Genomic DNA, 18,516 nt, shown 5'->3' on the forward strand with positions numbered 1-18,516 from the left:
TATTTTTCATTCGAAATTGTGTACATATGAAATCTATGAGTTATAACTGCACTTCCTTAGGAAGTTTGATAGCCTTAGGGAGTCTTATGTTTAGGTCACATGTGGAATTATCATCTTTACTTTGCAGTTATACAGTGCATATACATAAGCACTGATTCTTTCTGCAGTAAACTTTTATTCAAGTTATCAATAAACTTTTGCTTAATCACGCTATCTGTTAAACTGTAAAAATAATAACTTAGTAATAGTTCAATTATATCTAGAAGTCACAGTTGGTTGTCCAGCCCTAAACGACCTAGGAGACATTTTACCATTGCTGTGCTAAGGAGTGGGGGAAAAAAACAGCAGCACAAAATTAAAGAGAAAAATTACTTTCATTTACCTACAGGTCCATTAAGTTAAAGTAGTATCTATGATATTAGATCTTTTTTTTTTTAAGACGGAGTCTTGCTCTGTCGCTCAGGCAGGAGTGCAGTGGCGCGATCTCCGCTAACTCCAACCTCCACCTCCCAGGCTCAAGCAATTCTCCTGTCTCACCCTTCCAAGTAGCTGGGATTACCGGTGCCTGCCACCACGTCCAGCTAATTTTTCTATTTGTAGTAGAGATGAGGTTTCACCATGTTGGCCAGGCTGGTCTCAAACTCCTGACCCCAAGTGATCCACCTGCCTCAGCCTCCTAAAATGCTGGGATTACAGGTGAGAGCCACAGAGCCCGGCCTGATATGAAATCTTAACCATTTATTTCCGAAACTGTTAAGTAAGTGTACTAAAGCGTATCTGCTAACCAAATTCATACACACACCAAATCTTTTTTTTTTTTGAGATGGAGTTTCGCTCTTGTTGCCCAGGCTGGAGTGCAATGGTGCGGTCTTGGCTCACTGCAACCTCCACCTCCCAGGTTCAAGCGATTCTCCTGCCTCAGACTCCTGAGTATCTGGAATTACAGGCACGTGCCACCATGCCCTGCTAATCTTGTATTTTTAGTAGAGACGGGGTTTCTCCATGTTGGTCAGGTTGGTCTTGACCTCCTGATCTCAGGTGATCCACCCACCTCGGCCTCCCGAAGTGCCAGGATTATAGGCGTGAGCCACCGTGCCTGGCGCCTCAATTTTTAAATATTGAAGTTTACCATTAAAAAAAATTATCCTCTGTAACTTCCTCTCAATTTTGCTGTTAACCTAAAAACTGCTCTGAAAGAGGGTCTTTTTCTTCTTTTGAAACAAGGTCTCACTCTGTCACCAAGACCAGTGCCATGGCATGATCACAGCTCACTGCAGCCTCAATCTTCTGGGCTCAAGTGAACCTCCTGCCTCAGCCTCCCAAATAGCTGGAACTACAGGTATAACACCACCATGCCTGGATAACTTTTTTTTTTTTTTTTTTTGGTAGAGATAGTTCCCCATGTTCCCCAGGCTGGTCTCGAACTCCTGGACTCAAGAGATCCTCCTGCCTCAGTCTCCCATGGTGCCTCATGCTTGTAATCCCAGCTTGAGCCACCATGCCCAGCTAAAAAATAGTCTTTAATTAAAAAAAAAAATTATTAATGAGGTAAAGTTTTGAATTTGACCTATATATCAGCTGTCTCAAGAAATACAGGAAATAGGCCGGGCGCAGTGGCTCACACCTGTAATGCCAGCACTTTGGGAAGCCGAGGCAGGTGGATCACGAGGTCAAGAAATGGAGACCATCCTGGCTAACATGGTGAAAACACGTCTCCACTAAAAAAATACAAAAAATTAGCCACGCATGGTGGCATGCGCCTGTAGTCCCAGCTACTCAGGAGGCTGAGGCTGGAGAATTGCTCGAACCCGGGAGGTGGAGGTTGCAGTAAGCCAAGATCACACCACTGTATTCCAGCCTGGGCGACAGAGCAAGACTCCGTCTCAAAAAAAATAAATACGGAAATGAATCTGAGACGTTACTTAATAGACGCAATTGTTACAGAAGTTAATTACAATCTTGAGAGGCTCTTTTTTGGGCAACTCCTTACATCTTTTTTGACTAATATGCAAACTCATAAGAACAAGTACTTCCCCTAGTCCATCGCAAATACAATTAAAAATAAATATATAAAAAGAACAAGTACCTCCAAAATACACTTCTGTACCATTACCACATATGTCCTCCCTAAAATGCCTGAACCACTCACAAGCATATCCTATTTAATTTTTAAAGTTTCAACTCACCCTGACAATGGACTAAGTGTACCCTCAATGAAATCACCAAACTCATCAGACACCTATTTTTAGTTATACAAACACTATTTATGTGACTATTTTCACTTATTCAATTTCTCAACATATTGTTAACCGAAAACCAAACATGTTACCATGTACCAACATGGGAGGTAGGAAATAAACATATTTAGAACACTATGCCTGAATGGCTATCTTTTAATTAAAAGACAGGCATGCAAATAAATGATTACAAATTAAGTGCCTCAAATGAAATCTCTACTAGTTGCTAAAAGAGCACTGTGAAATAAATGCCTAATTCTGGCTGAGACATTCAGGTAAAATTTACAAAAGGGTGCTACTTGAGCCAAGTATTGAGGCCAAAGTGAAAGGGACCTTACAGGCAAAGGGAAAAATAATGCAGAAACACATGTGAGCAAAGACAGAGGCAGCTGGAATAAACACAAGAAAACGTATTTTTGAGACATATAGGAAGTACAGTCACTGAGACTCAGTAACTGATTTAATATTGGGATTGAGGAGAAAGAAAAATTCAAGGACAACTCTCAGTTTTCTATATTGAGGGAATAAGTGAACAACGACGATGCAAGTAGTGATAAATAATACTCATTAAGTGCTTACTATATGTCAGCCATTGAACTAACTGTATCACTTCATCACTCAGTTGTGAAATTAACAGTTAAGAAGATATAGACATAAATGCATATGACCTATTTATTGAGGAATAGATAATTTTCTAGTCATCTATGACTACCAAAAAGCATTTTCCCATTTATCATTTTGTCTTCTTGAACCAGTTTATTTCCTGGGTTTCTCCAATTTCACTGTCTCCTAATGCTCTAACTTTTCTACTCACTCTTTCTCATACTTCTTGGCTCCTCCCAAGATCCTCTTTTTAATGTACCCTCATCATAACTTTCCTTGGTTTCCTATTCTCCCCAAACGTAGCACATTACAAAAATAAAAGCCGGGCATGGTAACTCATGCCTGTAATCTCACCATTTTGGGAGGCCGAGGTGGGCAGATCACCTGAGGTCAGGAGTTCGAGACCAGCCTGGCCAACCTGGTGAAACCCCATCTCTACTAAAAATACAAAAATTAGCTGGGAATGGTGGCATGAGCCTGTAATTCCAGCTACTGAGGAGTCTGAGGCAGGAGAATCACTTGAACCCAGGAGGCACAGGTGGCAATGAGCCGAGACTGTGCCACTGCACTCCAGCCTAGGTGACAAAGCGAGATTCGATCTCAAAAAAATAAAAATAAGGCTGGGCACAGTGGCTCACGCCTGTAATCTCAGCACTTTGGAAGGCCAAGGCGGGCGGATCACGAGGTCAGGACTTCAAGACCATCCTGACCAATACGGTGAAACCTAGTCTCTACTAAAAATACAAAAATTAGCTGGGTGTGGTAGCACATGCCTGTAATCCCAGCTACTCAGGAGACTGAAGCAGGAGGATTGCTTGAACCCAGGAGGCGGAGGTTTCGGTGAGCCGAGATCACGCCATTGCACTCTAGCCTGGGCAACAAGAGCGAAACTCCATCTCAAAAAAATAAAAAAACAAAACAAAAAATAATTTAAAAATAAAAAATATCTAGGCAAAGAAAGATATACCCTAAAATGCATAAGCAAGAAGTCATTAAAAAACATTATGTGCCGGCCAGGCATGGTGGCTCACGCCTGTAATCCCAGCACTTTGGGAGGCCGAGGTGGGCAGATCACCTGACGTCAGGAGTTCCAGATGAGCCTGGCCAACATGGTGAAAACCCCGTCTCTACTAAATATACAAAATTAGCCAGGTGTGGTGGTGGGCGCCTGTAATTCCAGCTACTAGGGAGGCTGAAACAGGAGAATCACTTGAACCCGGGAGGCCTCAGAGATTGCAGTGAGCCGAGACTGCACCATTACACTCCAGCCTGGGCAACAAGAGCGAAACTCTGTCTCAAAATAAATAAATAAATAAAACATTGTGTATGTAAATATGTAAAACCAAGTATAAACTGACTTGGAGCAAAATTTAGGTAACCCCCAACGTGCAGTATTAAATAAATTTTGTTATCCTACTAATTATTTTCAGATGGAATTTCAGCAATGACAAAAAAAATTACATGTTTTTGTTTGTTTTGAGACAGGGTCTCTTGCCCTGGCGGGAGTACAGTGGCACAATCTGAGCTCATTGCAGCCTCAACCTCCCGGGCTCAAGCAATCCTCCCACCTCAGCCTCCCAAGTAGCTAGGACTAGAGGCCTGCACCACCACACCCAACTAGTTTTTTTCATTTTTAGTAGAGACAGGATTCTGCCATATTGCCCAGGCTGGTCTTGAGCTCCCAAGCTCAAGCAATCCACCTACCGCAGTCTCCCAAAGTGCTGAGATTATAGGCGTGAGCCACCGTGCCTGGCCAAAAAACAATTACATATGAATAATGAAATATATCCCAATTATTCCTGCTACCTATTTATTAATATACTATTAAATAGGTGAAAAAGTTTCCTAGTCCTAAATACAATTGTACTTGGTAATAGCTCAGTTGATGGCAAATGTAGTGTTTACTGTTGTATTTGGATTTGTGCCTGGATTTAGTGTGAAATAAGGATATTCCCGCTGCTGAGTTTTTCTGCTATGTCATCAGATCACATCTGCCATAGGATATGTTTCCAATATAACATCAGCAAAAGCAATCAAGACATATTTTTTGGGGGGAGGGTAGAGCAGGTTTTCATTTTTCCAAAAATTGCACCAAGGTAAAGCAAAGCTCTAGCTGAGGCAGGAGTGTTGTGTAGGCATTAGCAGTGCTGCCCTCGCTATGCACTCCTTGGACAGCAGCGCAACCCCAAAAAAAGGGTGGTTAAAACATGCTTTCTTATTAACTTGCTGAAAGTGTCAAGTCTGCCAACTACAAATCTTTAAATTGTTCAATAATAGTATGTGGGAAAAAAAGTGTGTGTACACACACACATCCCCCCTAGTAAGGCTATATAATGTGCTGCAGGTTTTAAGGTCAAACTGACAGAAGGGCTGGGATCCTGGCTAAGCCCCACCCTTAGGTTTGCCCTAAGTGAAAACAGCTGACCCTATTTTTCAGCCCAAATGTTGCCTTTCTGGCCTGCCCTGCCCCTATCCTGTGCCCATAAAAAGACTTCAGCTGGCAGAGCAACACAAGCGGCTGAGTGTCAAGGATACAAGCAGCTGAGCACAGGAAAATTCGGCTATCTTCAGACAGTGCAGCTTCGGAGAGGGGCCTGCCAGAGACAGCCCAGCTTCAGGGAAAGATCACCTTCCCATCCCCTTTCCAGCCTCCCTTTCCACCAAGGGCCACCCACTGCTCAATAAAGTCTTCTGCATTCACCACCTTTCAAACAGTTCGTGTGAGCTGATTCTTCCTGGACACCGAACAAGAACAGGGTGCCGAGAGGACAGGGGCCACCATCCTGACTGACCCTCCACTGAGGTGGCTGGTACTTGGCAGGCCCTGTCTTGCTCTGTTACTCAGAATGGAATATCGTGGCATGATCTCAGCTCGCTGTAGCCTCTACCTCCCAGGTTCAAGCAATTCTCCTGCCTCAGCCTCCCAAGTAGCTGGAAGTACAGGCGCATACCACCACGCCCAGCTAATTTTGTATTCAGGAGGCTGAGGAAGGAGAATGGCATGTACCCAGGAAGCAGAGCTTGCAGTGAGCAAAAAACTTGAACAGGCATTTCACAAAAGAGGATATCTACATGCCAGTAAATAAATTCAGTTAATATGGTGTTCAACATCATTAGTCATCAAGGAAATGCAAATTAAAAGCAAAATACCTAAAATGAAAAAGACTGGCAGAGATGCAAAACTACCATAACTCTCATATAGTGCTTACAGGAATGTAGAACAGGTACAACCAGCTTAGAAAACTGGCAATCTTACTACACTTGTACATATATGTATCCTAAGGTTCAAAAAGTTCACTCCTTAATAAATATTTTCACCAAAATACAAAAACTGGAATGTTCATAAATAGGAATATACATACAGACAAAATCTGAAACTACCCAAATGACCCACAATAGGAGAATGGATGAAGTGGAAGAGTCATTTATAGATTACTACCTAGCATGAGAACAAATGATCTACAACTACACATAATGTGGATAAATCACATCAACATATATGACAAAGAAGCCCGACACAAAAGAGATTCAAAAAAGAAAAAAAATTATGGCCGGGCACGGTGGTTCACGCTTGTAATCCCAGCACTTTTGGAGGCCAAGGCGGGCAGATCACAAGGTCAGCAGATCGAGACTGAAATGGTGAATTTTATGTTATATATATTTTACCACCAAAAAAAGCAGGAATATTTAGGACATTGGAGGGGACAAAAGTTTTAAAATAGGACACAAAAAGTAATATCCATAAAAGAAAACATTGATAATTCTGATTTTATTAAAACCAAGAACTTCTGTTTCATCAAAAAAATCATTAAAACAGGGAACAAGCAAGCCACAGAGTGGAAGAAGTTATTCTCAATACATTTATGTGGACTCACATACACAATCCAACAAATGATTTAATATGCACAGTATATAAAGAACTCCTATGAATAAAGAGTATGACTCTATTTATTATGAAATTCAAGAATAAGCAAAATTAATTCATACTGTTAGAAATTAGGATAGGGATTATCCTGGGAGGTGGGAAGATGGTTCTGTAAGAGAACACAAGAAAGGGCTTCTTGTAGTATTGGCAATTTTCTTTTTTCATGATCTGAAGACTAAATATACAGATGCCCCAGTGTGTGAAAATCCACGAATTGGTATATTTATGACACATACACCTTTCTACCTTCACATGTTTTGATCAAATTAAAAATGTTGGCTGGGTGCGGTGACTCATGCCTGTAATCCCAGTACTTTGGGAGGCCTAGGCGGGTGGATCGCCTGAAGTCAGGAGTTTGAGATCAGCCTGACCAACAAGGTGAAACCCCGTCTCTACTAAAAATACAAAAATTAGCCAGGTGTGGTGGCAGGCACCTGTAGTCTCAGCTACTTGGGAGGCTGAGATAGGAGAATTGCTTGAACCCGGGAGGCGGAGGTTGCAGTGAGCTGAGATCGCGCCACTGCACTCCAGCCTGGGTGAGTGCCTCAAAAAAAAAAAAAAAAAAAAAAAAAGTTAATTACATTTCAGTTAAGTACGATAACCATGTGTATTTAAAGAGATTTTATACTCTGTCAGAGTTCAGGGATGAATTACTGATAAGCACATTAGAAAACTAAATGTGAGCCGGGCACCAGTGACTCACGCCTGTAATCTCAGCACTTTGGGAGGCTGAGGTGGGCGGATCACCTGAGGTCAGGAGTTCGAGACTAGCCTGGCCAACATGGTGAAGCCCCATCTGTACTAAAAATACAAAAATTAGCTGAGTGTGGTGGTGGGCACCTGTAATCCTAGCTACTCGGGAGGCTGAGGCAGGACAATCACTAGAACCTGGGATGTGGAAGTTACAGTGAGCCGACATTGCTCCACTGCACTCTAGCTTGGGCAACAAGAGTGAGACTCCATCTCAAAAAAAAAAAACAAAAACAAAAACAAAAACACAAACAAAAAAACTAAATGTGGAGAGATGAAGAAGAATTCCAGCAAAAACAAAAAACAAAACACTACACTACACGTGAAAGAAAAGGTAATAATGGTGTATGACATGGTTCAACCGGAACTATTATTTACATAGTCATATTAATGTAAACATTGAAAATTAGTCTAAATTAAAACTATAACTACTGGAAATATGGGGAGCTAATGAGTATGTTTATGGGATGGGGTGTTACTGTAATGAGAGAAATCCTCATCTTCCACAGTAGAAGCATGATAGTTAACAAAAAACTAGAAATTTTAAAACCGAAAAACGGCATTAAAAATATTTAGAAGGCCAGGCGTGGTGGCTCACGCCTGTAATCCCAGCACTTTGGGAGGCCAAGGCAGGCAGATCACGAGGTCAGGAGTTCAAGACCAGCCTGGCCAATATGGTGAAACCCCGTCTCTACCAAAAAATACAAAAATTAGCCGGGCATGGTGGTGCACTCCCAGCTACTCGGCAGGCTGAGGCAGGAGAATCGCTGAACCCAGGAGGTGGAGGTTGCAGTGAGTGAGCCGAGATCGCACCACTGCACTCCAGCCTGGGCGACAGAGCAAGACTCTGTCTTAAAAAACAGACAGACAGACAGATAGATAGATAGATAGACAGACAGATAGATAGATAGATAGATAGATAGATAGATAGATAGATAGATAGAAACAAAGTAAGTTGGGCGCAGTGGCTCACACCTGCAATCCCAGCACTTTGGGAGGTCAAGGTGGGAGGATCACTTGAACCCAGGAGTTCAAGACCAGCCTGGGCAACAAGTCAAGACACCATCTCTACAAAAACATTTTAAAAGTTGGCTGGGCGCGGTGGCTCACGCCTGTAATCCCAGCACTTTGGGAGGCTGAGGCAAGAGGATTGCTTGAGATCAGGAGTTCAAGGCCAGCCTGGCCAACATGGTGAAACCCCATCTTTACTAAGAACACAAAAATTAAACGGGGCCATGGTGGTACATGCCTGTAATCCCAGCTACTCAGCAGGCTGAGGCACGAGAATAGCTTGAACCTAGGAGGCAGAGGTTGCAGTGAGCCATGATGAAATCCCATCTCTACTAAAAATACAAAAATTGGCCAGGCATGGTGGTACATGCCAGTAGTTCCAGCTACTCAGGAGGCTGAGGCAGAAGAATCCATTGAATCTGAGAGGCGGAGGATGCAGTGAACCGAGATCATGCCACTGCACTCCAGCAGAGTGAATGACACAACGAGACTCTGTCTCAAAAAACAAACAAAACCCAATAAAATTAGTAATCAGTTTTGCCCCATATTAGAAGAGTGTCCTTAATATAAGTTTAAAATGATAATGAATAATCAATTCCAAAACGTACAAAATAAACATCAATTATATTCTTTCTAAATTTTTCATGAAAAACACTAAATCTACCATGCACTTTTTTTTTTTTTTTGGAGATGGAGTCTCTCTCTTCCCCTAGGCTGAAGTATACTAGCAATGCAATCTTGATCTCGGCTCACTGCAACCTCTGCCTCCTGGGTTCAGGCGATTCTCCTGCCTGAGCCTCCCAAATAGCTAGGATTACAGGCATGCACCACCATGCCCTGCTAATTTTTGTATTTTTAGTAGAGACAGGGTTTCACCATATTGACCAGGCTGGGACCTCAGGTGATGAACCTGCCCTGGGCTCCAAAAGTGCTGGGATTACAGGTGTGAGCCACCATGCCCGGCTTACCATGTACTTTCTTTCTTTTCTTCTTCTTCTTCTTTTTTTTTTTTTTGAGGGAGTCTCGCTCTGTCGCACAGGCTGCAGGAGTGCAGTGGCACGATTTTGGCTCACTGCAACCTCTGCCTCCCGGGTTCAAGCGATTCTCCTGCCTCAACCTCCCGAGTAGCTGGGATTACAGGTGCGCGCCACCATGCCTGGCTAATTTTTTGTATTTTTAGTAGAGATGTGGTTTCACCATGTTAGCCAGGATGGTCTCAATCTCCTGACCTCATGATCCGCCCACCTAGGCCTCCCAAAGCAGGTGTGAGCCACCACGGTGGTATACTTTCTTTAGGCATGACACCAAAGATTAAAAACCTTAAAGAAAGTAATAGATGAATTTTATAAAATAAAAGTTAAACAATTCTATATAACAAAACATACTGTTTATATGTTAAAGGCAAAACCACAAAATGGGGGAAATGTTTAAAACTTTTTTCAAAGGATTATATGAGTGTTTCTAAATCAAGACATAAAGACAAACCCTTCTACAGTAAAACAGGCAAAAGACACAAGCCAAAAAGAAGAAACATACTCTACTACTTACCAGACTATTCATAGATTTTTTGAGGATTCTGAGAAGCTTAGCTAGAAAACCACTCCTATAAGCAAAGTGCGTCAGCAACTTTTAAAAAATATAGGATAGCATTTTTTTTTTTTTGGTATACTAGTGGGAAAAAATGAGAGCACACAGCATGTAATTCAGCCAAAAGGAGAAATATATGTCAAACATCAAGCTTATTGACAAGAAAAGAAATGAGCAGTTTGCCTATATACTATCTTTGGCAGTTCTGTCTAATTTAGCCACCAGGAAAAGACACTCCCAAATTCTTGGGCAGGCGACTAACGTAACGAAAGAAGTTCTGGATGTGAGGTGTGCATGACAACCGAATGGGGTTAAACTACCAGATATGAAGGAGCAAAAGTCTAGGTTATACTGATGGCAAAGGCAAAAGAGAATAAGGAAGACATCGAAATCACTAACTTTTGGTTGTTTATCATACCAAATGATAAGCAATAAAGTTTTATTACCAACTATGAAAGTGGATCAACAGGCCGGGCACGGTGGCTCATGCCTGTAATCCCAGCACTTTGGGAGGCCGAGGCAGGTGGATCACGAGGTCAGGCGTTCGAGACCAGCCTGGCCAACATAGTGAAACCCTGTCTCTACTAAAAATACAAAAAATTAGCCAGGCGTGGTGGCAGGTGCCTATAATCCCAGCTACGTGGGAGGCTGAGGCAGGAGAATCGCTTGAACCTGGAAGGCGGAGGCTGCACTGAGCCAAGATCGTGCCACTGCACTCCAGCCCAGGTGACAGTGTGAGACTCCGTCTTAAAAAAAAAAAAAGAAAGTGCATCAACAAATGGTATCTCTGGGGGCAGTCATTTGTAAAAGAAACAACAGACTGAAAAGATTTAAAACCCTTTCATCAATCCATATTTTATTCCACCAAAAAACATTCAAGTTTACCTTAAATATGTTATCGCTTTTGAAAAAGTACACAAAATAAACCCTTTAAAATTAAAATTGCAGAAGACTGTCAGATACTGTTGTTTCCCATTATCTAATTAATGAAGACTAGCTTGTTCAAATTTTTTTTTTTTGAGACAGGGTCTCACTCTGTCGCCTAGGCTAGAGTGCAGTGGCATGATCTCAGCTCACTGCAACCTCCACCTACTGCAACCTCCACCTCCCAGGTTCAAGAGATTCGTGTGCCTCAGCCTCCTAAGTAGCTGGGATTATAGGCTATGCCTGGCTAATTTTTGTATTTTCTATTTTTTGTAGAGATGGGGTTTGTAGAGATGTCGGCCAGGCTAATCTCAAACTCCTGACCTTAGGCAATCCACCCACCTCGGCCTCCCAAAGTGCTGTGATTAGAGGCATAAGCCACCAACCCCGGCCTGCTTTTTAAAATTTAACACAGGGTTGGCCGGGCGCAGTGGCTCACGCCTGTAATCCCAGCACTTTGGGAAGCCGAGGCGGGCGGATCACGAGGTCAGGAGATCGGGACCATCCTGGCTAACACGGTGAAACCCCGTCTCTACTAAAAAAAAAAGAAAAAATTAGCCGGGCGTGGTGGCGGGTGCCTGTAGTCCCAGCTACTCTGGAGGCTGAGGCAGGAGAATGGCGTGAACCCGGGAGGCGGAGCTTGCAGTGAGCCGAGATAACGCCACTGCACTCTAGCCTGGCGGACAGAGCGAGACTCCGTCTCAAAAAAAAAAAAAAAACTTAACACAGGGTTAACGATTGTGGGGAGGGGGTGGGAGGGTGGGGTGTCTCAGTCTGTCACCCAGGCTGCAGTACAGTGGAATGATCATAGTTCACTGCAGCCTTAAACTCCTGGGCTCAAGAGATCATCCCACCTCAGCCTTCCAAGTAGCTAGGGCTACAGGCCACCACACCCACAATATTTATTTAATTTTTTTGTAGAGATGAGATCTCACTATGTTGCCCAGGCTGGCTTCAAACTCCTATACTCAAGTGATCTTCCTGCCTCAGCCTCCCAAAATTGGTGGGATTACAGGTGTGAACCAACATGCCAGGCCTTGAGTTAACTCATATTCTATTTTACCACACCACCCCTAGAAAGAAGAAAATCCAAACAAATAAAACAAATAAGGTCAAACAAATAAAAAATGAAAATCTGATGTTACACAACCATCAATCTGTGAAAATTCTGATTTCAAGCACACAAGAATTCAAAGAATGAACAAAGGAAAAGGTATTGACAGCAATGTTTTTACACAACCAAAGAGTGGTAGGGCATATTTACAGGTCACTACCACAGGATGCTGGATTCTCTTCCAAAAATGTATCTGCCACTTACAACCTAATTAATGACAGAAAAGGTCAGGGGAAAGCAACTAGGAATCAGAGGAAAGGGGATGGTAATAAAAACATAAACTTACACAAAAGGCTAAAATGTCAGGAGGAAGAGCCTTGTGTATCAATATTTTGCCTGTCAGGAAGGTTTTCTTCCCAATCAAAAGAACTTCCTTTTACATAATTACTTGAGAAACGTGCCTTCCTAAAATGCTATTAAAAAAAAAAAAAGGGCAGGCAAGGTGGCTCACACCTGTAATCTTAGCACATTGGGAGGCCGAGGCAGGAGGACTGCTTGAGGCCAGGAGTTCAAGACCAATCTGGGCAACACAGGGAGACCTCGTCTCTATAAAAATTTTAAAAATTAGGTGGACATGGTGGTTCATGCCTGTGGTCTCAGCTACTTGGGAAGGTGAGGTAGAAAGATTGCTGGAGCCCAGGAGGTTGAAGCTGTAGTGAGCCCTGATTGTACCACTGCCACTGCACTCCAGCCTGGTCATAGAGAGAGATCCTGTCTCTCACACACACACACACACACACACACACACAAAAGGCTTAGATAACCACAAGGATTGTATGTTAAACATTAAACCTACATTTAAATAACCAAATCATATTTTCTTGAATCCAAAATTATTCTGAAAAACAAAACAAAGAAATTTAAAGTCTCAAGGCTCCTAATGTCACAAAAATGCTTCTGTAAAATTTTATTTTCAGCTATTTAGGGGGGAAATACTAGTTCTAGTAAGTTTTCCAAAATAAAGATGTAAGGAAAAATAGTATCTCAGAGTCCATCCCAGTCTTAAGATTTTAATACTCTACATAAACCACTCTTGTGGGCATTTTGAAAATATGACCTACTATGTTAAAACAGGGATATTCTCAAGGATCTAAAACTATCAGGCAGGTTAGGGATTCCAAACTAAACTTGGGCAATGAGCCTAAGCAAATTTCAATATAAACTATGTTTCCCAGCTTAGCTTAGTTTTCATAAATTTCTGAATATGCCAGCTTTGAGCAGATATCAGAGTATTTTTAATCTACCAAAGATAAAATACACAGAGTATAACAGCAATTACATTTTGAAAACAAAAATTTTATAAAGGTTTAATGATTTCAAAGTATATGCATTACTGCTCAGAAACCACATTTCATAGCATATATTTTTTAATATTAAAATGAACTCTTCCGGCCGGGCGTGGTGGCTCATGTCTGTAATCCCAGCACTTTGGGTGGCCAAGGCAGGTGGATCATGAGGTCAGGAGTTCAAGACCAGCCTGGCCAACATGGTGAAACCCTGTCTCTACTAAAAACACAAAAATTAGCCAAGTGTGGTGGCAGGCACCTGTAATCCCAGCTACTCGGGAGGCTGAGGAAGGAGAATTGCTTGAACCCAGGGGGGCGGAGGTTGCAGTGAGCTGAGATTGCACCACTGCACTCCACCCTGGGCGACAGAGTGAGACTCCATCTCAAAAAACAAAAAACAATAAAAACTCCTCCATAAACTGAAATGTAAAGAGAATACACTATTACCTGGCATAGTCCTAGAGTAGAATGCAATGATTTAGCACCGATTCCAATTAAAATATTTAATATTGGCCTGGCAATGGTGACTCATGCCTGTAATCCCAGAACTCTGGGATGCTGGGGTGGGTGGAGTGCTTGAGCTCTATCAGGAGTTCAAGACCAGCCTGGGCAACATGGCGAAACCCCATCTCTAGCAAAATACAAAAAGCCAGGTGTGGTGGTGCATCCCAGCTACTTGATGAGTTGAGACAGGAAGATTGCTTGAGCCTGGGAGGTCGTGGCTGCGGCTAGCCAAGATCATGCCACTGTATTCCAGCCTGGCTGACAAAATGAGACACCATCTGAGGAAAAAAAAAATTAACATCTATACTCTATTATAGATTACAAATATTCAAAGAACCAAGTGCTTAACAAAATACACTTATTGTTCTCACCTGTTCTCTACCTTCCTATTTTCTTTAATTTCTGATTAGAATGTAAAGATGAGACAGAAGGTGTCTCCTGTCTCTCCTGAGACAGTAGAGTATGGAGTACTATCTTTTGATAATGGCAAGCTACCTTTCGGAATCTAACTTAGTCTTCCTGAGAAGATTCTAGGGTACTTCAGGATACAACAAAAGAGAATTGTTATTTACATCATCCGGTAATGTACTATATAGAGAGATATGAAAGTGAGTAAGTATTTTACCTTCAGGAGTGGGTAAATTAGCTTTTATTATATGCGATTATTCTGTGAGGTGAGGGAAAAAACTCTCAATTAGGAGAAACTGGTGCCTCATAAACTTAGCATCTTGGCCTTACAGTAATAAGGACTTTCTAACTTATATGTAATAAATGAAAGAACATATTCCCATAGGGCTTTAGCCATTATTAAGGAAAAATTTCCATCTTAAGAAGCTTAGCTGAAAAAAGAAATAGGGGGGAAAAAAGGACAAATGAACAATAAACTCTCAAAGAACTATAGGCAAAACGTTCACATGCCATTCAACAATCTGTCAATTTCTATATACTTAAAAGCATAAAGGTTAACCATGCCAGTCTAATCAGCCACTCTTTCATACACACAGCTACATTATTCCACAGTAACATTATTACCCTACAAATAACTACATACGACTTTCAAGTATAGTTTATCATAGTAACACTTTCTAATTTAAAATTTAAAAGTCAACACTTGGTCACGGTGGCTCACGCCTGTAATCCCAGCACTTTGGAAGGCCAAGGTGGGTGGACCACCTGAGGTCACAAGTTCCAGACCAGCCTGGCCAACATGGTGAAACCCCACCAACTAAAAATACAAAACTAGCCAGGTGTGGTGGCGCACACCTCTAATTCCAGCTACTTGGGAAGTTGAGGCAGGAGAATAGCCTGAACCTGGGAGGTGGAGGTTGTAGTGAGCTGAGACAGTGCCATCGCACTCCAGCCTGGGCAACAGAGTGAGACTCCATCTCAAAATAAATAAATAAATAAAAGTCAACACTAATTTCAGTTTAACCACATTAGAATGAACATAAGTACTCATCTCTACTGTCTTCTGAAACCCTACTAAAGTGACAGTAAGGGGAATAAAAAAAAAACCATATAAACTCATAAGGGGCCAGGCAGGGTGGCTCATGCCTGCAATCCCAGCACTTTGGGAGGCTCAGACGGGCGTATCACCTGAGGTCAAGAGTTAGAGACCAGCCTGCCAACACAGCAAAATCTAGTCTCTACTAACAATACAAAAATTAGCCTGGCCTGGTGGCACGCGCCTGTAATCCCAGCTACTCGGGAGGCTAAGGCAGGAGAATCACTTGAACCCGGGAGGTGGAGGTTGCAGTGAGCCGAGATTGAGCCACTGCACTCCAGCCTGGGTGACAGAACGAGACTCTGTCTTAAAAAAAAAAAACAAAAACTGAAAGGAAAGAAGGAAGGACAGACGCATGGATGGATGGAAGGACGGAAGCACAGAAGTAAAGGGGTTTTACAGTTCTAATAGAAAATCTGGAATTACAGATGAGAATGACAAAGGAAACAACATAAAATGAAAAAAACAAACAAACAAAAAAAAACAAGAAAACTTGAGGAAAAACAAAAGATTTTCCAAGAAAGGTAATGTCATCATACACAACTGAGAAGAGTCAACATAGTATTTATACATAGTTAAAATAACATAAACACTTGATATTGCTATCGCTATAATGGAAAAGATAAAGGAAGGGAAAATGGTGGTAAAGGTAAGGCTGAGTGGTATAAAAGAGCTAAACTCATGTTCCACAATAGTAAATCAATAGAAAATGCTAAAAATTTAAAAATCATTAATTAGCAATATAAGCACACTATTTAGAAATCTAGTGGTAAGTAATGTACCGGAAAACAAACAAGACTAGAGAGAGGAAATGTGGGAGGGAATAGGTAAAGCAAGAAACTACTGTTTCACATCATAAGCCTAGTATTGATAGTTTTTTAATTTTTAAAATTATATATACATACAGTATTACATTGATACAAGTAAACAAAAAACTTCAGAAAATAATGCTTTGCTGAGGACTGACTGGGAGTAGGAGGGCTACCTGGGGAAGGGTGAAAAAAAGCATTTACATTTTGTCCTTGGTTCTCACCCATTTACACTTTGGGAAAATCATTCCCTGTCCTTTGCTTGCCAAGTGTATACACAGTAAAACCAGGACAGGGTAAGAGCCCTGCTAGTATAAGGTTTTGTTTGGTTTTTTGAGGGAGGTTCTATCACCCAGGCTGGAGTACAGTGGCACAATCTCGGCTCACAGCAGCTTCAACCTCCCAGGCTCAAGCAATCCTCCCACCTCAGCCTCCCAAGTAGCTAGGACTGCAGGCACGTGCCACCATGCCCAGCTATTTTTTGTTTTGCCATGTTGCCCAGGCTGATTTCGAACTCCTGGGCTCAAGTGATCCGCCCACCTCAGCCTCCCAAAGTGCTGGGATTACAGGCATGAGGCACCTTGCCTAGCTGTAAGGTTTCAATGAAAACAGATGCAGGCTGACTGGCCATCCTCAGCATTCACTGTTCCAGCCTTTCCTCTTACAAATTTCCTGGCTGGTAGATTATAATTTTAAAAGAAGGTCTCCTTCCACTACTGTCTAGGAGTTTCAAAGTACAACTGTGTCCAGTGTTGTTACATGGTAAAATGACAGCAATCAGGAATGATCAATGCTGATTTTGTGTTGCCTGGGGATCATCCTCCTCTCAGAAGCAGACAAGAACTTGAATTGAACTTGGATTTCCATTATTTCCCCAATATACATAACCAAACATAGTAGCTGAAAACCCCAGGAAAAAGAAACTCATGAATCAAAATAATTAATCACCCAAAGAGTACATACAACTGTACCAACAGATGGACAAAAACCAGATAAAATATACCATTCTGAATTCCTAAGTTTCTTAAATATATTATCATGCTTATTTTAAGTTCTTGGTCCATCTGTTCCAAAATCCAACAACGCTATCTACAAGACACAAAAAAGGAGAGAAAAATGTCACAGGAAAAAAATAAACTGAAGGAAAGCTGAAGAAACAATCTGATAAAATGAAATTCAAGACAAAAAAATGCCATGAGGGGCAGTATGTACTGCTAAAAGGAATAATAAAACAAGAAGATACAACCATAACAAAGAAGCCTGCATGTTTGTGACCTAGAAATTACAGTAACAAAATATGTCAAGTAACAAATGAGAGAATGCAGAGAAAAATATATGAATTAACTATCGTGGCCAGGAATGGTGGCTTATACCCATCATTGATGGTGATAATCCTAGCATTTTGGGAGGCTAAGGTGGGTGGATCACTTGAGCCCAGGAGTTCAAGACCAACCTGGACAACATAGTGAAACTCTGTTTCTACAAAAAATAAAAAAATGTGGAGGTGGGCGCCTGCCTGTAGTCCCAGCTACCCAGGAGGCTGAGGCGGGAGGATCACCTGATCCTGGGAGGTCGAGGCTGCAGTGGGCTGTGATCACGCCACTGCACTCCAGTCTGGGTGACAGAGTGAGACCCTGTCTCGAAAAAAAAAAAAATTGCACTTGCAGATTTTAATACTCCCTTCTCAGAAACTAATCATATAGAAAAAAATAAAAGTACTGAAGATCTGAACAATATAATTAACAATTCTGGGCTGGGCACAGTGGCTCACACCTGTAATCCCAGCACCTTGGGAGGCAGATCACGTAAAGTCAGGAGTTCAAGACCAAAGTGAACATGGTGAAACCCCATCTCTACAAAAAATACAAAAACTAGCCGGGCGTGGTGGCGGGCACCTGTAACCCCAGCTACTTGGGAGGCTGAGGCAGGAGAATCACTTGAATCCAGGAAGTGGAAGTTGCAGTGAGCTGAGATTGTACCACTGCATTCCAGCCTGGACGACAAGAGCGAAATGTCGTCTTGAAAAAAAAAAAAAAAAAAACTCAACAATTAGACAATATATAGAACTCTGCACACAGCAAAGATAAAGAAGGAAGTCTTTTCAAGCACACGTTTACAGCCATAAAGCAAGCCTCAATAACATCCAAATAACCAGTATCACAGAGATCACATTAACTATGATATAATGAAAATAGATATTAATATCAAAAGTAGAGTTTTGTTTAAAAACCAATATATTTAGAAACTAAAACATACTAAGTG

General features: G+C 41.8%; 1 protein-coding gene and 1 non-coding gene across 3 annotated transcripts in view; both read right to left on the reverse strand.

The window, feature by feature from the left end:
* Positions 1–18,516, reverse strand: part of UBE2R2 (ubiquitin conjugating enzyme E2 R2) — a 102,581-nt gene that overhangs the window by 46,110 nt on the left and 37,955 nt on the right. The gene's annotated exons all lie outside the window — the stretch shown is intronic.
* Positions 4,916–5,041, reverse strand: LOC129044804 (U4atac minor spliceosomal RNA). Its single transcript, XR_008504794.1, has one exon. It is a non-coding gene; the product is annotated as a U4atac minor spliceosomal RNA (small nuclear RNA).

This window comes from Pongo pygmaeus, chromosome 13, assembly GCF_028885625.2.
Source record: "Pongo pygmaeus isolate AG05252 chromosome 13, NHGRI_mPonPyg2-v2.0_pri, whole genome shotgun sequence".
NCBI lineage: Eukaryota > Metazoa > Chordata > Mammalia > Primates > Hominidae > Pongo > Pongo pygmaeus.